Source organism: Ambystoma mexicanum, chromosome 10 (genome assembly GCF_040938575.1).
Source record: "Ambystoma mexicanum isolate Mex_15411 chromosome 10, UKY_AmexF1_1, whole genome shotgun sequence".
Lineage (NCBI taxonomy): Eukaryota > Metazoa > Chordata > Amphibia > Caudata > Ambystomatidae > Ambystoma > Ambystoma mexicanum.
The window spans coordinates 407,636,353-407,658,220 of record NC_090932.1 but is presented as its reverse complement, the minus strand read 5'-3'; positions in this window follow the sequence as shown (position 1 = coordinate 407,658,220).

Here is a 21,868-nt window from a genome sequence, read left to right as displayed (position 1 = left end):
GAAGAATGCGACAAAGGGGAAACCGAAGATCTCAAGGAAAAAGCCATAAAGCACTACTGTGCTACGAACAAGGAAATCCTGAGAGGACTGTCTAAAGTCACATTAGTGACTGCTCGATCAGCTGAGGATGAGTGTGAAGAACAACCAGGAAAGGTTGAATCAGCTGCTGAAGATTCAAAGCTGGAAGACGACCTTGCCCCTGTTGAAGATCTGGATCCTAAAGACCATCCTGAGCTGCAGTCTTTACTGGCAGAAGGTGGCCCCTGTAGGGCAGACTTCAGCAGAGGTCAAAGAGAGTGCCCTACTCTTGAATGTCTTTTCCAACAGGCAGCCTCCCAGCTGGACGGGCAAGGGCCAGGGAAGCATACGTTGTACTGGGAAGATGGCCTCTTCTACAGTGAACCAACTGAGTGTATCCCAGGAGACTACAGAAGACTTGTAGTGCCTCTAGAGACAAGACACCAGTTCCTACAGTTAGCCCATGAGATCCCTTTGGCTGGTCACTTGAGCTTCAAGAAGATCAAGGAAAGGTTTTCTCTATATTTCTACTGGCCTACGTTGGGGTCTGATGTAGATATATTCTGTAGGAGCTGTCACACTTGTCAGATCTCTGAAAAGAGTGGAGCTAAGAATGTGGCACCTTTAGTTCCTATCACAGTGGTGGGAGTCCCTTTTGAGAGGGTAGGAATCAACATTGTTGGTCCTTTAGACCCTCCAACCTCTTCAGGAAATCGATTTATATTGGTTGTAGTAGACCATGCTACTAAGTATCCTGAAGCTATACCTATGAAGACTGTTAAAGCTCAGTCTGTTGCTAAGGCCCTACCTGGTATTTTTTTTACCAGGGTAGGTTTTCCTAAGGAAGTCATCTCTGACAGGGGATCACATTGTATGTCCCACTACATGCAGGCCATGTGGAAAAACTGTGGAGTGACTTACAAGTTCTCAACTGCCTCCCATCCCTAGAAAAATGTGTTGGTAGAGAGGTTTAACCGTACTATGAAGAGCATGATAGGTGCTTTAGAAGAAGCCCTCAGAAGAATGTGGGCCTTCTACTGCCATGCCTTCTATTTGCTTATAGAAAAGTCCCTCAGGAGGGAGTTGGATTTAGTCCCTTTGAGATTCTCTATGGTCATCCAGTTAGAGGTCCATTGGCCCAAATTAAGGAGGGGTTGGAGAGTGCTCCTTCTCTCAAGCCAGTGAGAGTCACTGACTATGTGTTAGGTCTCTGGAGGAGAATGACACACATGATGACAGAAGCATCTGATAACTTAAACCAGGTCAGGCTCTGGTGAAGCATTGGCATGATGAGAAGCCAACATGGTTGAGTTTACTCAAGACCAGCACATTTTAGTTATGGTTCCTACAAGGCAGAGGGCCGTACAGGACAAATGTATAGGACCCTTCAAGGTTGTGGGAAAACTTGGAGAGGTCAACAATCTGGTGGATTTAGGTAATCCTAAAGAGGCCTCCAGGCTCTTTCACACTGACTGTCTAAAATCCTATGTCTCAAGACCAGAAGTGGGAGCTTTGCTTCTAGGTTCAGCAAAAGAGAATGAAGAAATTGAACCTCTACCTGATCTCCTCAGGGAACAACCTTTAGATGAGAAAATAGAAGGAGTCAATCTCTCTTCTAATCTGACACTGGAACAACAGGAGGAGTGCACATTTCTGTTCAATCAGTTTGCCTCCCTGTTTTCGCTATCACCAGGCTTGACCCCTTGGGACCAGCATGATATTCTAGCTGGTGGCTGTTTACCTATTAAAACAGAGGTTACAGGATGTCAGATCATGTCAGAACCCACATAAAGGAAGAGGTGAACAAGATGCTTGATCTCGGGGTAATAGAACCCTCTACCAGTCCATGGTCTAGTCTACTTGTGCTAGTGCCAAAGGCAGTATCCAAGGAGTTGAGATTCTTTGTGGACTATAGAGCTCTAAATACAGTCACTAAGACTGATGCCCATCCTTTACATAGGACAGATGAGCTGGTGGACAAACTTGGTTCACCCAAGTACCTCAGTACATTTGACCTGACGTCAGGCTATTGACAAATAGCTCTGACAGACCACGCCAAAGAGAAAACTGCATTTTCAACCTCAGCAAGCCCTACCAGTTTAAGGTAATGCCTTTTGGACTAAAGAATACACCTGCACCATTCCAAAGCATGGTTAATCAAGTTCTGAATGGGATGGAGGACTTCTGCATGCCATACTTGGATGACATTAGTGTTCAGCCCCACTTGGAAAGAACATGTTGACCACTTAGGATATGTTTTGCAGGCTCTTGAGCAGGCCCATCTGACCATAAAGGCAAGTAAATGTCAAAATGGTCAGAGCAAAGGGGTCTACCTTGGACGTGAGGTAGGAGGAGGTGAAATAAGGCCATTGCCTAGCAAAGTACAAGCTGTACAAGAATAGGCCACTCTTACTACTCAAACTCAAGTGAGAGTCTTCTTAGGTCTCACTGGTAATTGTACAAACTTCATAGAGAACTATGGGTCCATAGCTTCTCCCTTGAATCTGGTCTCCTCACCCAAATTTCCTAAAAAGGTAAGGTGGAATGAGGAATGCAACAAGGCATTTGAAGGACTTAAAAAACCCCTTTGTCAAGCTCCAGTTTTATGAGCTCCTGACATCAGCCAAACCTTCATTGTGCAAACAGATGCTTCCAATACAGGTATAGGTGCAGTTCTGAGTCAGCCGGATTAGAAAGTTAGGGAGCACCCCATCTGCTCCATTAGCAGAAAGCTAAAGGAACCAGAAACAAGGTGGGCAACCATTGAAAGAGAATGTTTTGCTATTGTGTGGTCACTGAAGAAGTTTAGACCATACTTGTATGGATCTACTTTTGTGATTCGAACTGACCACCAACCCTTGAGATGGTTAATGCAGATGAAGGGGGAGAATCCTAAATTGTTAAGATGGTCAATCTGCCTACAGGGGTTCCATTTTACCATTGGACACAGGTCAGGGTGTAATCACCAAAATTCTGATGGTCTCTCCAGAATGTTTGACCGACTGGAGTAAGGAGATTCATCCAGGGGTGGATTAAATCCTCCTGTCCCTTAGTCAGGAGGGACGAGTTTTAGGAAGAATTCTCAAAAATGTGCTAATACCCTTCACCTTAGAGACCCCCAGAAACTTTGCTGGATTTTGAGGACTTGATTTTTTTTACCTGGAAACAGTTTGAGCATTTTTTCCCAGTCTTTCATGTATTTTGATGTGTGTGTCATTACTCATGTGTTCTTTGATTATGGAGTTTTAAGATAACTCCATTGGCCTCTTTTCGTGTTTTGTTACACAGGACCCTCAGTGCAGTGGCACAGGGAGGTCTTTTTAGACTTCCCAAAGGTTTAAATACCTTCTCTGGGATAAACTACTGTTTCCCAGAGAATGTAAGGTTAAATTGACATTACTAGTCTTTTTAAACTCCTAAACCCAGCACACACTATCTTCCTATAGAGTGCTGTAGGGGTTACTTAGTATCCCCTGGGTCTAGAAACTCATGTAGCAGTCAAATGCTACCCTTTTCTATCAAAATGGCTGGTGGCAGTGGTTTTACAACAAACTACCATGATTTTTCCCGATCGCGAACACCGGTAGCTAAAAATCGCGGGAGACATGTTTTCCAAGATGGCGCCTTACGCCCCTTTGTTTAAACAGGTCCCGATCTTCTTTTTTTGCCATTTATTTTTGGAAAAGTCCTTCCAGTGTTTGTCTCTGTGCGCCAAACTAGGTTTGGGTCATTGGTTTTCATGCCTTTGGCGAACTTCAGCGTCTGAGTGTCTGGGGTGGGCAGGAAGTGAGGGAGGTGCCCAAAACTCCCTGTGCTTAGTCTTCTAGGAGACCCAAATGCACTCTGGCGTGATTGGCTGGCTGACTGTCTGGCAAGGACAGCCACCCTGAAAGGGGCCCATAGGGGTCCCTCGTGTTATGGAAACAAGGCAAGTTACCACACACGATAGATACGCCAGACATGAGGTTGTATTCCCAAAGCTAGGGTTTATTGCCAAGCAAATAGTCTCAGTTGGCCAACTCGGTCTCACGCCCCGCGACATGTATCTCTAGACCGTGAGGGACGCAAGAGAGCGAATTACGTACATCAGTTACATATATACAAAATACATATCATACAATCAGCTGTGACACGTTTAACACCCCCCTTTATTGGGTTTCTTTGAACTCGGTTTGATGATGGACACTTCCGACGAGTATGACACCTTCAAATATCTATTCTAGTAACAATATGCAACTTTGCAAGTGTGGAGACATCTTTTCTTTGTTGAACAGAACACAGTGCTTCTGTTCTTGGAAGCAAGCTCATACGGGGGAAGTGTCACATTCCAGACCTTGATATCTATGAGGTGCTATTTGTGTCCTGGGAGCCGACACGCTCTACAGGGCTCGGTAAAGGGGGGCTGTAAGAAGAGCATAATTCAAGCCTTTAGCTGCTTTATTCTAACATATTCTACCATATAACGAGACAGGCTGGCAGCTGTGAAATGATTAAATGCCCTGCGGCTCTGCTTCAAGGCTACATTCGGGAGGGAGCCAGGCATTCCTCCCCGGAGCTGCCTACGTTGTGTTTCAATGAACTCTTATTAGCCTCGCGGCCCTGCAGCCTTGTCCTTTTACGTTCAGACAACAATGTTAACAGTTGAGCAGTGTAAGCAGAAAATGTGCTGCGAAGCAATTTGAACAGAAAGCAATGAGCAATCGTTAGAAAACAAAATGGCGATCCTTGTTACATCAAAATGGCCGTTCATTGGTAAACTCGAAAACCTGTATTTCTATTGTTTCGTACATGAGACGGTTGGCCTTCGGCCACCAAAATAAGTTTGCCATCAATCATGAGAGGTATCCATTTTTCTAGACTAACAAACCCTCCTTTGGCCGTATGCCAAACGTCTCATTCATTTATTGTATCCTCCTCTGATGACGATAATTCTGAAGCACTTATGTCTGAATTTTGCATGCTATTATAAGCATCATCATCTTCATTAATATCTATAGCCATTAATTCTTTCACTGTTTTCATTTCATTTGTGTCTCTATCATCCCAGCCATAAATTTGTTTTATTTTTATCATATGCATACATCCCTTAGTACATCCCTCAGTTACCTCCGTGCAAACTATCGGTAGGCAGTGTATGCAACAACAGCACGTTATGAATACTCCAAACACTCCTACTAATATCGCAATCAACTTCCATCCCCAAGAACGCAGTATTCCCCAAAACCAGGGCTCTATTCTCCAGCCCCCTTCTCCAGTAGGGAGTTCGGAGCTTAGGACATGCATTTTCTTTATTGCTTCAAAAATCATAGGGGAATAGTCATCTACAAATAAGCAGCACGCTGATCCCACAATCTTGCGAATTCCCCCACGATCAACCAGGATTACATCGAGAGCCATTCTATTTTGGAGCATCATTAACCTAATTCCTTTTTCTTCAAATGTCATGTTAAATAGTATATCTGTCATTGTGTTTATGGTATCTTTTAGTATTCTGGACAGCTGCCTTATGTTGTAGGAGTTCACTATCTGGGACAAGAATGGAATGAATGATTTTGCTACATCCGTCGCTATCAAAACACCTTCGCTACTCCTTTTGGTTCTAGATCTGGATAGCCTGGCCATGTCTGCTGTTTCTAAGAGGAACACTTCTGGGAACAGTAGACCTAGGTAACATGTACCTCCCCAGTTTCTGGGCAACCAAGGATATGCTTTCTCTCCACATATAAAATAGACTGGATCTCCCACATATACTGGTTCTATTTCCCATTTTAATACCGCTGCACTCATGCATCCAGTAAATGTTCCTACTAAATAGGAGCCTTTCTTTTTTAGACAAAAAGGGACAGTTCTCGGGTTGTAATTCACTGTGTAAGAAGGGGGAATTGCATCTTTGTTCCCATCTGTTCTTACACGAAACGTCATCACAGATGTTTTATCTGGTGGGGACAATCTATCTTGTCTATTTTGTCCTGTTATTTTTCGCATACTTTGTGGCGTAGGTTCTGGGATCATCACTTGTGCTTTATGGATTTTGGAACAACCCACAGGCCTCATAATTATCTCCTCAAACTCATTCATGTTTGGTCTGTCTAATTGACCCGTACTACTCTTATTCCACTTTCCATAAAACATTGCACTTAAAGATGCACTGCATGCAGAACTCAATGGTAATGGTTGTACATACCACCCTATTCCTTTCCCCGCATGCTGCGGTAAATGGGCGCATACCCAAAAATTATTTTTCTTTAGAATTGCATGCGTCATATTCATGATGAGTAATAGCGTATTGTTCCCATACCCTTCTCTGTGTCTCTCTTCCATTGGGGGACAAGGTATAAGTAATCGACTGAACCGGGCTTTCAGTAGTGGATATATATTAACTATTGGTAGAAACATTCCCGATGGGTGTATAGATTCCACATACCATAACACCAACGCTGTCGTTATTGGTGCTTCCACACTCATGAAGCACATTATTATCGTCAAAGCCAGCATACAATTTTTTTTACCATGCTTTTTCCCTAAGTTTACAGTCTTTATAACTAACTCATTCTCAGCCGTGACGCAGGAGGAGGCTGAAACTGGTCCCGACATTCTTCTCACCGTCCTTTTTCTTCCTGACAAAGTTTGTCGTGGATGTCTTTCTTCGTCGCACTTGTCCGGATGTCAATGGGCCTCATTACGACCCAGGCGGTAAGGGGTTTATGGCAGCGTAAACAGCGCCGACCCTTACCGCCTGAGTACGAGGTCCCTTAGCGCCATGGCGGATTTAACACCTGCTTTTAGCAGGTTTTAAAATCCATGGCGCTAAGGGACCATGGAGTTAATTACGCCACCGTAATTTACGGTGGCGTAATTAACGCCTTCCCCACTCCCATTATGCCCTATGGGGTAAAAATGGGAATGGGGAAGGGTAAATGGGGATTGGGGACTTACCGCCCCGTCAAAGTCGGAATGGGGCGGTAAGTCCGCCAACCACCATGGCGTAAACGTAGTTTACACCATGGTGGTAAAGTCACGGCCCAGGCGGTAACTTACCGCCTGGGTCGTAATGAGGCCCAATAAGATCAAAGGAATTGTCAACAGTTTAGTCTGCCAGCCCTTTGCAGCCTGATTTACTTATTCGTTCTAGGCAAGATCACTTATCCTCTCTCATACTGCTCAGAGGACTTCTTAACAGTTCTCTATTGCCTTTGTACCATGTGCGCCCAGCTTGTCCGCTCTGGTTCATGACGCATGTACTTTTTATGATCGCACCGAGGAGCTGCGAGTCTTGAATTGTCCGATTTGCACAATTCTCATGCTTCTCTCCTCTACACCTCTAGTTCCTTCTCCGTCCATGAGCGGAACCAGAGCTTAGCATACACATCAAAGAACTGTGGATCACTCTGTCTTTCGAGGCTGCAAATCATATCACCTCACTCCTGGTATTGTGTGATCCGTGAAAAGCGCCGGTGTACTTCCAGATCCAGGCTCAGAGTCAGCCTGCGGTGCAATGGCAGATGCTGGTGTGCTCCGCGACAGTGATGCGGATTCGGTCTTTGACTCTGGCGCAATGGCAAGTGCTGGTGGGCGCCAAAGGGGTACACGTTTAGTATCTGATGTTATTTGCAATGCAGATTTCGTGTCGGCCAACAGTGATGTAGATTCTGCTGGGCAGCGTTGGGGCACTCTTTGCCCTTCCCCCTTTTTGGCAATCTTTTCAGGCTTTGTTTCGAGTTTCGCTTCCCGCTCGGACAGATTTAGTGGCAGTGGACTGGAAGCAGTTTCTTTCGTTTCTGGGACCGCTGTCTCTTTCTTGTCATCCGGATTGGGCAAGTCTTTCAGTGAAGATGGGATCTTTTTGGTATGGGTGGCATGGATCCACGACTTCCTCCCATCCACCCGTATTGCCGTCTGCGTTGCCAGAAGCACTTGATAGGGGCCGCGCCACCTGGGTGCTAATGACGATATTCTCTAAAAGTTCTTAAGCAGCACCCAGTCGTCTGGCTCCAGCGCGTGCCCCGGCCAGTATATCTTACGGGTAGAGAATCCTGAACCTGCTGATGAATCAAACACAACTTCTGTATTAAAAGCCCACAATAAGTGCTAAGTACAGGCTGTTCCACTTCACTCAGTCGCTTTGGCTGAGGTGCGCACCAAACATTTGCCGGCCTCCCCATCACAATCTCATATGGGGAGAGCCCAGTTCTAGCCTGTACAGACGTACGCATGCACAATAGCGCTATCGGTAATGTATCCACCCAAATCAACTTGCTTCCTGCACATATCTTGCTAATTTTTGACTTGGGGATTCCGTTGTGCCTCTCAACAAGACCGGCCGAACTCGGATGCCTTGAACTATGAAATCTCTTATCAATCTGAAGACCTGCACCTATCTGTAACACCACAGTGCCTACAAAATGTGGACCATTATCTGACCATATTACACAGGGCAAGCCAAAACGAGATAAGTATTCTTTAAGCATTACTTTTGCCGTACTCATTGCTGTGCAGTCTTTTAAGGGATATGCCTCCACCCACTTGCTGAATGCACAGATCACCACTAAGACATATTTCAAGTTTTGGCACCTCTCCATCTCTATGAAATCAAAATGGATTACCTGAAAAGGCATAGACGGCGGGCCAAAACTGACTACTGGAGTCATTGTTCCCTTTCCTACATTGTGTTGTAAACATGTAATACAGTTCTGCACCAACCTCTCTGCATTCTTCTTTATGTTTACATTCTGCCATACCGTAGATAGGTGCTGTATTATTTTTTTCGCACAGATGTGAGTAGGGCTGTGAGCCATTGTGACCATTGCAGTCACATAAGAATTTGGCAACATCCAGTTTTTAGTTCCCTTGTCCACCCAACAACCCTCTAAATCTAACTCAGCAGAGCCCTCTGCCCACCCTTGTATCTCATCGGCCGTGGCTTCGGCCTGCATCTCTTTCACAGTGGCAATTCCATCTTCTATCATACGTGGTACTTCCTCAGTCTGGACTGTCATCATTTTATTATTCAAATCAGTGGCAGTTTGTTTCGCAATTCTGTCTGCAAATGCGTTTCCCTCTCCTACTTTGCATGTTACCTTTTTATGTGCCTCGCATTTCACTATTGCTAGGCGCTTTAGAAACGTGAGTGCAGACAGCAATCGTACAATCAAAGGGCCATGTTGAATTCTGGCCCCATGCGATGTCAAGAAACCCCTCTCAGTCCAGAGTCGACCAAAGTTATGAACCACCCCAAAAGCATACTGACTATCAGTTTAGATATTGACGTTCAAATTTTCAGAAATCTCACAGGCTCTGGTTAATGCTATTATTTCTGCGGCTTGTGCCGAGTTGTAGGGAATACTTTTGTTTTCTACAACGCTCTCTAGGGTAGTGATAGCGTAAGCGGCAATTGTCGTGCCATCAGATAGTTTAAAACAAGAGCCGTCACAAAATAACTCTCCATCTGGCTCCTTTTGTGGGATGTCACTTAGATCAACTCTCCCCTTCGTTTCTTCCTCAGTGACCATTAAGCAATCAAGGGGTGGTGATTCGTTGTCACCAATTTCTTTTATGGGCAGTGGCATGTCTTGTCAATCTAGCGGAGGTGAGGTGTTGCGTCTGTGTCCTATGTAATAGGACATCTATGGAATGTGGCACCATCAGAATTAAAGTATGCCCCAATACCATCCCTTCCGTTTGTTCCACCGATGCAGCAGCCGCCGCGACAGGTCGCAAACATTGTGGTAGTGCGCGTGCTACAGGGTCCAGCGCAGAAGAAAAATAGCCGCACTGCCTATTTCTTCCACCTTGTTCCTGTGTCAAAACAGCTAATGCACATCCTTCATTCTCGCATACAAATAATCTAAAAACTTTTTCATAATTCGGCGTGCCCAAAACTGGAGCAGAACATAATGCAGTTTTCAATTGATCAAACACTCTCTGACATTCTTCATTCCACTGCAAAGGCATCACCGCATCCTTCTTAGTTAATAATACCATTGGCTTCACAATTAACGCAAAAGTACCGATCCACTGCTGGCAATAAGAAGCCATGCCTATTATGGCTCTGACTCCTTTCTGTGTCTTTGGAATAGGCATACAAGAAATACTTTCTATTCGTTCTGGAGTTAGCCTTCTCCCTTCTTTTGAAAGTAGGTAGCCCAAATAAGCTACCTCCTTTCGATTATATTGAAACTTCTTCAAACTAGCTTTATGGCCATGTGCCGCTAGGTGTGACAGTAGTAATACGGTGCTCTTTTTACAAATCTCTTCTGTATCAGCAGCGATCAACAGATCATCTATGTATTGCAATAGTACACACCCCACTGGTAATTCTAGCATGTCTAGCTGCTCTTTTAATGCTCTACTGTAAATACTCAGACTTTCCGTATATCCTTGTGGAATGCGCATGAATGTAAATGATCGTCCCCCTAATGTGAATGCGAACAAATATCTACTGTCTTGTCCACCGGAATGCTAAAGAAAGCGTTTTTTAGATCAATTACGCTAAAGTATTCTGCTGAGGCAGGTATCATTGTCAATATTGTAGTGACGTCTGGGACCAAAGGAAATTGTGGATCTACTACTTTGTTTAGCGCGCGCAAATCAATTATGAAACAATATGGTACTTCATTGCCTCCTTTCTTAAACACTGGAAGAATCGGGCTGTTACATGTACTGCCTGTAATTTCTTCAATTACCCCAAATTTCACCAAATCTGAAACAATACTTTTCAATCCTTCTCTCCGTTAGCCGAAATTTTATACTGGGGAATTCTTGGCAGTGTAACTCCTTCTTTCAAAATGATCCTCACTGGCTCTATCTTCAAGCATCCTACATCGTTGTCATGCATCGCCCATATACAGGTTGGCACTTCTCTTAACTCTCCTGGCAAGGTTTCAGACATGAATTCTGACACAGGGGCATCTTGTGGCCAAATCGTCAGAAACACCCCGTCTGACGTACAATGTATAATCGCACCTAGCTTTTTCAACAAGTTCAATCCCAACAAGTTCTCCCCACAATGTTCTGTTAGGAGAAAGGGACAATGTTCAGTGAGTGGTCCTATAGTAACTGGGACTGGTTGGGACACTGGATATTTGACTGATGTACCTGCGAATCCTACAGAAACATTCTTCTGCCCTGACAGTGGTATATCCGGAACTAAGTGATGGTCTATTGAACACTTTTGAACTCCTGTATCTATAAGGAAGCGGTGCTCCTTATTCCTGACTCCCATTTTTATGTAGGGTCCTCTCTGATTCACGGGAATAGACACTGGTTCCGACCCCTGCCCTGGGCTGTCCTATTGGGGAAATAACACATCATCCAATGTGTAGTCACTACTATTACTGTAATACATATTTGGCTGCGTATTGAAAATGTTCCCACTCTTTTCTCTATTTCCCCCACTCTGATTACCATACTGTTGGTTTTGCTGACCCTAACTCTGGTTAGGAGCACTTTGGTTTTGGGCTTGGTTTTGATTACCTTCATTATTGTGGTGCTGCTGCATACTATTCCTATTTGGTCCATTCGCTTCTTGGTGCCCTTTGTGCTGTCTTCTCTGACCGGGTCCATTTCTATTCTGTAAATGTGGACATTGTGGTCACCAGTGTCCTTCCTCCTTACAGTATGCACATTGATTTGGTCCCAATGGCCCCCCATGTATATTCAAATTACTCCTCCCTTGTGCGTTCCCTCTTCCTCTATTATGTCTTGTTACTTGCTGCAGTAACACCCTTGTTTTCAAATTTACTCTATATTTCTCCTCCTGGTCCTTTCCCGCATTCACTCTCGTCTCATAATATTGGGCCATGTGCAATACTTCACCCAGCGTTTTTGCTTGACATGCACTTTCTGATGTCATTATTAGGTTCTGAATTGGAAGTCTCAACCCCCTCACATATTTATCAACAAATAGCCTCTTCCCCACTTCCGAGCTTACATTCTGCCCACTCAAGTCTGCGAATACTTCTTTGAATCTATTAAAATAATCTGTTGCTAACTCATCCTTGCCTTGCACACACGCAGTCAACTTGTCCCATTGAATTCTTTTCTCTGGGACAATTTCTTTTAATTTCTGTATTATGCGTGCTGGTAATGCTACCATGTTCGCTCCTGGTGTCCCTCCAACTGCTTTAATCCTGTCTTCTATTACCAAGTCCGCCCATGTGGCGCCATAGGCCGTTACGTCATCCACCTTTTTTTATTTGCTTCCATATGTCTGTTGGCAGGATCACTGGGAATATTAGGTCTATGACACCCATGGTAAGCACGGATGATTGCAGGCAGGACTCTATTTCCTTGTCAAATCCTGCAGGATTCTTTCTTATATCGGGAATCGTCTGCTTTATGTTGTTCACCTCCTGTCTGGAAAAGGGGATATGCACGTACTGGGCGGTATAATGGGCTGGCGTTACCTGCGCTGCTACGGTGCCCGTTGCGGGAACCTCTGTTTTTGGCACAAAGGTAGGTGGGACCTCCCTCATAGGGAATGCCCCACTTACTGTCCCTCCCCCTTCTCCCATGTGTAATAATATTCCCAGTTCAAGCGATAGGGCTGTCTCTCCTGTCCCTCGCTCTAGTGCTCTCTTACATACTGCCATTATTTTGCGTGGGCTGGCCTTGGCGTTTTTATATCTTTGTCTAGTAAATGTTCAGCCATCTGCTGCAGTGCTTTTCTTTTCATGGGCATGGAATAGTCATCAAATATCTCATGTATCTCTATTGTGGGAATGCTGGGATCCGACATCCATCTGAATGCTTCTCGTATATATACTTTCAATTTGTCGCCCCTCTGTACTGACGACATCGAATGTCGTCGCTGTATATATGGCTCTACCGCCTCCTTACTATTTCTCCCGATATCCTTACCCCTGTACCCAGGTGCAGTAAACATTTCAGCATATTCATTATCCAATTCATTTTTAAGTTCAAAAAGTCCATACACATGTTCCCTCACTTCTTCATCTCTTTGTCTACAGCGTGCTAATGCATTTAAGTCTAACAATATCTGTGGTGGTAATTTCCCAATTAACTGTTTCCATCTCTCCACCAAATATTCACCCATGCATTCCAACACTATCTGTCTTTCGTTGCTTCTTCGGAAGTCATACATCGAAGCCAATGCTGCCGTCCCATCATTCCCGTCTATATACATTTCTGCCTGTTGATGCAATTCCACCGTCCTTTCTTTGCTGATCGCACAGCGAGTTACCCTCGTCCATCCACTTTTTTCAGTCCCGCCTCTTGCCTCCGTGGTTTCAACTTCAACCTCTGCAGGGACGGACGGTACCGAGTCTGTATCTAAGGTGAGAGGTGCGGATGGGACAATGGGAACGGGGAGTGTCTGCTGTGGGCCTGGTTGGCTAATAGGAAGTGTTATGTGCGCGGTATGTGGCTGTGGGAGGGCTTGAGCTGTGGGAGGGAGAGTTTGAGCTATGGGAGGGGCTTGAGCAATAGTTACGGACATGCTTGGCCTCGCTTCTGATCTTGGGCCTTGTTTTGTATGGATCAATATGTTTTCCATCACTTCATCTGCTATGTTCAATTCTAGTTGTCGGTATATTTTTTCTATATTTAACTGGTCACGTCTACCTGACCTTCTTAGACTCTCAGTCCACTCCTCCTCCTTTTCTTCCGCTACTTCACCTTTCGATTCATGCCTGCGCGCATGCTTCGCTCTACTTCTAAATCGGAGCATTGCTTCCCTTCTCCAGTCTTTAACGATATCAAATGCTGAGGCAAGCGCTTTCTTTCTTATCAACACCCTTTCCAAATGATCTATTCTCGCTATCTCAAAACTACCATTTATCGGCCATTGATGGTCTTGTTGCTTTCTGGTTTGCCTATGCCAAGTCTCACAGAATATTATCGCTCCCACACCATACTTCATATACATCTCATACGCCGGCGTTCCCCCAGGTGGTGCAATTTGGCCATCTTCCAAAAATGGTCTAACACAGCAGAAAAAACCCCGCTAGGGTGGACAATACCCCAGGCATGTTTTAACCTTACCCCTGGTTAATCAACCTTACCTAGGGCGTTTGATTTTGCAAAGTCAACTCTCTACCAATATCAGGATTACTTTGAATTGGGGAATGACTCACCTGATAAATCAATTTGTCCTCCAGGACACAATTCGTCTGTATACTGACGCAACCAATGACGTTGTGTCTGCGTTTCTTGGCTTCTGCCTCATTTTGGGACCCTCGTCTCCTTCTTCTCTAGCCAGATACATCGATCAGGGATCAGGTGTGTGCAGTTCTGCAAAGGAATCTCTCATCACTTCTACAGGGCGCCCCGAACACCTCTTGATCCTGGTTCGATCGTCTCGTCCTCATCGTTCTCCGCCTTTACTCAATTACAACGCACATGATGGAACAAGTGGGGGAGGGTCCCTTTTTGGGCGCCATCTTGAAAGGGGCCCCTAGGGGTCCCTCGTGTTATGGAAACAAGGCAAGTCACCACACACGATGGATACGCCAGACACGAGGTTGTATTCCCAAAGCTAGGGTTTATTGCAAAGCAAATAGTCTCAGTTGGCCAACTCAGTCTCACGCCCCGCAACGTGTATCTCTAGACCTCGAGGGACGCAAGAGAGTGAATTACGTACATCAGTTACATATATACAAAATGCATATCATACAATCAGCTGTGACACGTTTAACACATCCCTTTATTGGGTTTCCTTGACCTCGGTTTGATGATGGACACTTCCGAAGAGTATGACACCTTCAAATATCTATTCTAGTAACAATATGCAACTTTACAAGAGCAGAGACATATTTTCTTTTTTGAACAGAACACAGTGCTTCTGTTCTTGGAAGCAAGCTATATACGGGGGAAGAGTCACATTCCAGACCTTGCTATCTATGAGGTGCTACAGGGCTCGGAAAAGGGGGGGCCGTAAGAAGAGCATAATTCAAGCCTTTAGCTGCTTTATTCTAACATATTCTACCATATAACGAGACTGGCTGGCACTTGTGAAATGATTAAATGCCCTGCGGCTCTGCTTCAAGGCTACATTCGGGAGGGAGCCGGGCATTCCTCCCCGGAGCTGCCTACGTTGTGTGTAAACAAACTCTTATTAGCCTCGCGGCCCTGCGGCCTTGTCCTTTTATGTTCAGACAACAATGTTAACAGTTGAGCAGTGTAAGCAGAAAATGTGCTGCAAAGCAATTTGAACAGAAAGCAATGAGCAATCGTTAGAAAACAAAATGGCGATCCTTGTTACATCAAAATGGCCGTTCATTGGTAAACTCGAAAACCTGTATTTCTATCTTTTCGTACATGAGACGGTTGGCCTTCAGCCACCAAAATACGTTTGCCGTCAATCATGAGAGGTATCCATTTTTATAGACAGCCAACCCTGCTGGGTGAGTGGCAGCTAGGCTGGAATGAATGGGAGAAAACGGTTTAAAAGGCATGTCTCCTGGACTGAAAAGCAGAGTTGACCACTGGAATGAAAGAACCGAAGACGAGCTGTAAGAGGATATCTGCTGCAATTCCTGGACCATTGGTTTGCCGCAGGTCCGAATTGCCAAGTTCATCTTGACAGAGAAGTCCCTTCAAGGATGACTTCTTCATTTGGGTTGGTGGGGCCAATTAATTCGTAGGCTACCTGGATACCATTCTCAAAGCTGGTTAGGATTAACCAGGGGTAAGGACACCAGCTTGTGTGCTTGATGAACAGCTACTCAAACTGAAGCAACTCCATTTTGTCCAGGTTTTCCAACGATCCCATGCAGTGCAGGAGTCCCCCGACGTCCTCTCTCTTTTCCCCATGACTGAGGCTCAGGAAGAGTGAGATCAGCACAAACTGACAGGAACCAACGTCTTCAGCTGCATCTTTTGCTTCATATTAAGGTACTGTGCCAACCCGATTGAGAGAACGGCTCATTCGCAGGGAAAGTTTGTGGAACTTTCCTAACTTGTAAGCCTAATCATCTTGTGACCCAACATATGATTCTTTTTTGTACAAACTACTTCTGAGAACTTTGGCAAAGACTTTACTGTTTACTTCAAGAACTGCTCTTTCCTATCCAAGACACTAGTCCATTGACTTTGGCCTATGCCTATTGAACTGAATCGAGCCCTCTAGTGAACTAACACTGTTTGTACTGCATACGAAAGTATTTGTGATCTATTCTGCAAACTTGTGTCCTTTTTCTCCCATTGAAAGTAGCTGAAATGCCATTTTGCTCCTATTTCAGGGGAGCCTAATTTGTTCAGAAACTTATTGGTTTGATATTGAAGTGTGTTTGTGTATAATATTAGGTTGCCTCCTTCTAATTAATGTTTTCTAAATGATTGTGTAATTCATTACCAAGAAACCTTGAGTGTAAGTGTCTACTTGAACCACTGTGATTGTAAGACCCTTGTGTAACCTCTTGTACTGCTCACATTCCATCTTGAGATAAGCATGGCTGCTCAGCTTGCTACCACAAACTGTCTAGTACAGACTAATACCAATTGTTTTTTGCTTACACCAGTAATCCTACCTGTATGTGGGGGTCCCAGAGGGTGTGGTCCCACATGTCTGTGTCTCCTATTTCCCTTATCCCTTGCTAAATTAAATCCATTGTACAATCATTTACAGAGACTAGAGCACAAACATCTACACCTGCAGAACCCCACGAAGGGCCAATTAGTAATAGTTATTTAAAATGAGCTACTCTAGCACCGTGTGAAAGTTCCCTGCTACCCCTTACCATGTCTTACTTGCCTCAATACGCTTAGCCTATGACAACCGGCACCATGCCAGTGACAGGTAGTGCCTCACCCATCCAGTTCAATCCATCAACCTGGCTGCTACTCATATAACAACATTGATCTCACAAGGCCCTGAGTGTATATCAATCCATTACAAATATCCAATGTAATGGTTATGTTAAAAATCATGGGCCCTCATTACGACCCAGGCGCTAAGTATCGGCCATTACCGGCATGGCGCAAATAATGTGTCCATGCTGGCCAGAGACCGCTAAAAGCGGCACATTACGAGTTCTCGGGCATGAGCATTGCGCCATGCCGGTAATGGAATCACCGCCATGCCCCTAAAGGGCGGAAAATCCCACTTACCGGCATCGTATGCCGTGCAAATAGCACCTCCGCCACCCTAGCCATCGACATTAGCGGTCACTGCTAATAACGGTAACCGCAATTAGCGGGAACCGCTATTAGCGGTGACCGTAAATAAGCGGATCCAGAAGTAGCGTCACCGCACAGGAACGGGAAAGAGCACGGCGGCCAACTTTAAAAACACAATCCATTGCCATCCTCTGTTACCAGTAGACACCTGACCCCCACAACTTCCACAAACCTCCTACACCACCCCTTTGACATCACGATGCCTAAAGTTTTGAAAATGAGTGGAGATCGGCTGCACCAGGAGCGCTTTTCAAGGGAGGAGCTAACAATGTTAGCCGAAACACTCCAAGAGCATGCTGATGTTGTGTTCTCCACGGAGATTACCATATCAGCGCTGCAGAGAAAAAAGGCAATATGGGCCATGGTCGCCCAGAGGGTCAGTGCCATTGGCACAACACCCCGCACTGTCAAACAATGCTGCAAGCCGTGGGACGATCTACGTCTCCGCGTCAGACGCATACTGGCGGCAAATCGAAATCTCGGCATGGCGACTGGTGGAGGTGCTGAGTCGCCCCTTAAACTACAGCCGTGGGAGGAGATATGTGCCGTCACCATAGGCCCCTAGAGCATTGAGGGAGTTGGGGACATGGAGAGAGGAGCCCCGACATCAGGCGATGCAGGTAGGTGCCTCAAGTCCAACTATGCCAATCTCACCACGATGATGTCCAGATGATTGGGAAGTGCAATGATGCATACCAGGGTCCACCGGACACATTAGCACAAGACTGCCTACAGGCAGTGCTGACCTTCACCTTGTACACATTGCATAATGCTCCCCGTTTCTGTAGCTACCCACATGCCTCCATGCATCGACCACCTAAGAGTGAGACTACCTGTATGTCACTGCCTCCAATGTGAACCTTCCAGCAATCAAAATGAATGCAGCCATCACAATGCCTGCTCAATGCCCCTAGACCCATCACTAACCCTCTCCCTCCTTTGGTCCACCACAGGCTCACATTCGGACAGCGCCGATGATGACACAGGTGCAACCACTGCCAAGAGGGCCAGGGCCGAAGAGGCACAACACCGTCCCTCCACCTCAGGGGGAACAAGGAAACCCAAACAACAGGAAATGTCCCACAGCACAGGCCACGGCACCGATGGCTACCAAGTCCACCACTTCGGCGCCACCGGCATCCACCATCTGCCCAGTGTTGTCCGCCGAAGGCACTGGATCCACAGAAAGCAACACCATCAGTGAAACTGCTGCCACCGCAGCGATCTCCGACAACGAGGAAGGGGATGTTGATAATGTTGTGAGTCCCCTCACTGGCCCCCTGCATTCCCCCTACCTGTCCCCGTGCAGCCAGCCGGACGACATCATACAGGGGCTATATCCTGTAAACTCTTTGCTGGTTATTCCCAGCCCAACCGCACATGTGCAGGAGGGCAGCAGTAATGGACACGCCACAACCATCAGCCACAGGCCACAACACCCAAGAACCAATGCAGGAAATCATTACGCGCCATCAGCAACTTACAGCCCTGTTGACACAGCATGTCACAGAATGCACCAGCACTAGGGAGGAAATGCGTGATTGTGCTGCTACTCTTAGGTCTGCTATCGAGTCCAGTTCTAAGGACATTTGTGCTGAACTGGCCGCGGTGCGGCACGTACTTTCTGAGTTAGTACAAACAATGCGGGACATGCGTCCAAGTGAGCAACCCAGTTCTTCCTCGGTTGTCAGTTCAACCAGAAACAGCCCCGTGCGCAGATCGGGCAGGAACCTGCAGTGTTCCGACAGGGGTGCACTGGGTGCTGGGGATGCCAATAGGCGCAGTCTTGTGAACTGGTGCCTCATGATGCACTTGTGCACAGTCATCCACACCATGTTTTGGGGAGTAGAGAGGGGAGAGGGGAGTGGGTGTGTTGGGGAGTAGAGGTGGGTGGGAGGAGTGGGTGTGTTGGGGAGTAGAGGGGGAAGGGGGGAGCGGGTGTGTTGGGGAGTAGAGGGGGAGGAGGGAGTGGGTGTGTGGGGTGGTGGGTGTGTTCACTTAGATTTACCTTTTCAATACACTTTTTGGTTATGCAGAAATCACATGTGTGGACATTGCTTATTGCGTACGTGTGCTTTATTGGTTAACAGTCCACAGTGTCCATGTCCCTGACACACCCAGTGCCCCAAGTGCCATCTCCATGTGACACCCCCCATCCATGTGTGCTAGAAGATTTGGTTGATCAAAGTCTGACGCATGTCACGTCCCTCCTGTGCATCGCTTCCTCCCTGAGGTTCTGCCCCATCCCCACCCTCCTCATCCTCTTCGGCAGGTGGTTGCTGTTCTGCGTCAGGGGGCAGGGGCACATTCCGTCTGATGCACATATTGTGGAGCATGACACATGCCATGACGATCTTTGCCACCTTCTCATGGCGGTACAGGAGTGCCCCACCAGACCTGCTGAGGCAGCGAAACCGTGCCTTCAAGCGGCCAAATGTCTGCTCAATCACCACACGGGTTCGTGTATGGGCACGATTATAGTCCTCCTAGTGCCTTTCTGTGGGTTCTGGACTGGGGGAAGGAGCCACCGCTTCAAGGGATAGCCTGCATGTGGGCAACAATGTATGTGTAAGTCAACTCATCATGTTTGACCTCATTAAGTGACACCATGGCATGCATTTATTTCTTCATCTCAACCCCATTTCCATCCATGAATGGAGTCACGCGATGTGACTGCTATGTGTGTATTCCTCTAATGGACTGTTTTGAATGTCATCGATTAGTGTGCGCTGGGGGTTCCAGTGGCTTGTTAGTGCACATGCACTGTGTCAGTCCACAACCGTTGTTTCTGTGATCTTGCAGATGTCCAGTTATTTGTATGCTTTCATCCAGGCAATGTTGATGTCAGCCTCATGATGCACTCACTACGCACAACAAATGGTGTCATGCAATTTCTTTGGGCCTCTGTGTCAGTGTGGTGGTGTATTGACGTATTTGACCCTCATGTGACTCCTTTGTATGCAGTAATGGGGGACTGCCCTTTCAGTTCATGGTGTTTTGTGCTGTGTATTGGCTATAGTCATTGCTTGTAGCTGCATTTTGTTGAGGGGAATGCGGTCTGATTTGGTACAGTGCACATACAGATGTCTGTGGGATGGTTGGGACACTGCTTCATTTGCATGGTAGGGATGCTTACATCTTGCATTATGTGGTCAGGTGTCAGGTCCAGTCTGGGCTGCTTTTGGGGTATGAGCTTGCTCCATTCCCTCTGGCACTCGCAGCTAGGTTATGTATGCATCTCTCCCCCCATCTCAGCCAGGTGAAGTATGCATCTCCCCCCCCATCTCAGCCAGGTGAAGTATGCATCTCCCCCACCCCATCTCAGCCAGGTGAAGTATGCATACCCCCCCATCTCAGCCAGGTGAAGTATGCATCTCCCCCCCCCATATCAGCCAGGTGAAGTATGCATCTCTTCCCCCCACCATCTCAGCCAGGTGAAGTATGCATCTCTCCCCCCCATCTCAGCCAGGTGAAGTATGCATTTCTCCCCCCATCTCAGCCAGGTGAAGTATGCATCTCCCCGCCCCCCCCCCCCATCTCAGCCAGGTGAAGTATGCTTTTCTCTCCCCCATCTCAGCCAGTTGAAGTATGCATCTCCCCCCCCATCTCAGCCATGTGAAGTATGCATCCCCCCCCATCTCAGCCAGGTGAAGTATGGATCTATGCCTAAATCACCTACCCAGATCACATTTCCATGAGCCTAACATGCGACTCACCGAGAAGCCAGGATCTCTGCCCTGCATGTCGCGCCATGTAGCGTGGAATCATGGAGTTCCGCAGGACCATTGAATCATGACTTGATCCAGGGTATCGAGCACAACAATGTGTGATGATCTTGTTTGAGTCACATACCATTTGCACGTTGATTGAGTGTTATAGTTTATGGTTGCGGTACGCTACCTCCATGGCATTTGGGACCACCAATTCCACATGGGTGCAGTCGATGGCGACAATGCAACCAGGTATGCCGGCCAGTGAATAGAAACCCACTTTGGTGTTTGAGATCTCCTGGGCAGTCCATGGTAAGGAAATGTGTTTGTCTGTGTGCTTGAGGAGTGCATCAAGCACTTGGTTCAACGTATGTGAGAATAATGGTTGTGAAATGCCATGCAGTTGCCCCACTGTGTGTTGGTAGGTGCCTGTGGCCAGGAATTGGAGCACAGACACTACCTTCAGTACGGGTGGGATGGCAGTGGGTGTTTCAATGAGGCTGACAATGTCATCATGTATCATGTCCACAATGGTGGTGATGGTGTCCCGGTCCAGGCGGTACAGGGTGTGGATCTGCTCAGCGGTTAGGTTGAATGGACTGGCTCTGATGCGTGGGATTGGGGGCTGCCTGCGTGGTGGCACTGGCTGTGCTGGGGGGGCATGCTGACCCTGCCTTGCCCTCCTTCTCCTCCTGCGTCTCCTCTGTGCTGCCTGTTGTTGTTCTTCTTGTAGTTGTTGTTGTAGCACTTCCACTGCAATCAGTTCCTCCAGCCCCAGCATTGCTAGTAGTATTGCATTCATTGTGGAGTGTGACTGGGTGTGGGAAGGGGTGGGGTGGGGTGTGCTCCTTTTGTGCTTGCCCAGTCTGTATTGCCTCCACCTGTGCTGATTGAGAGCACCTGTGGCAGCTGGGAACACTGAACATGGCCATTCACGGTTGGTTCGCGATGGCGGTATTAGCACCATGGCGGTTTGGTGCTTTACGGCCTTCACAAAGGCGTTA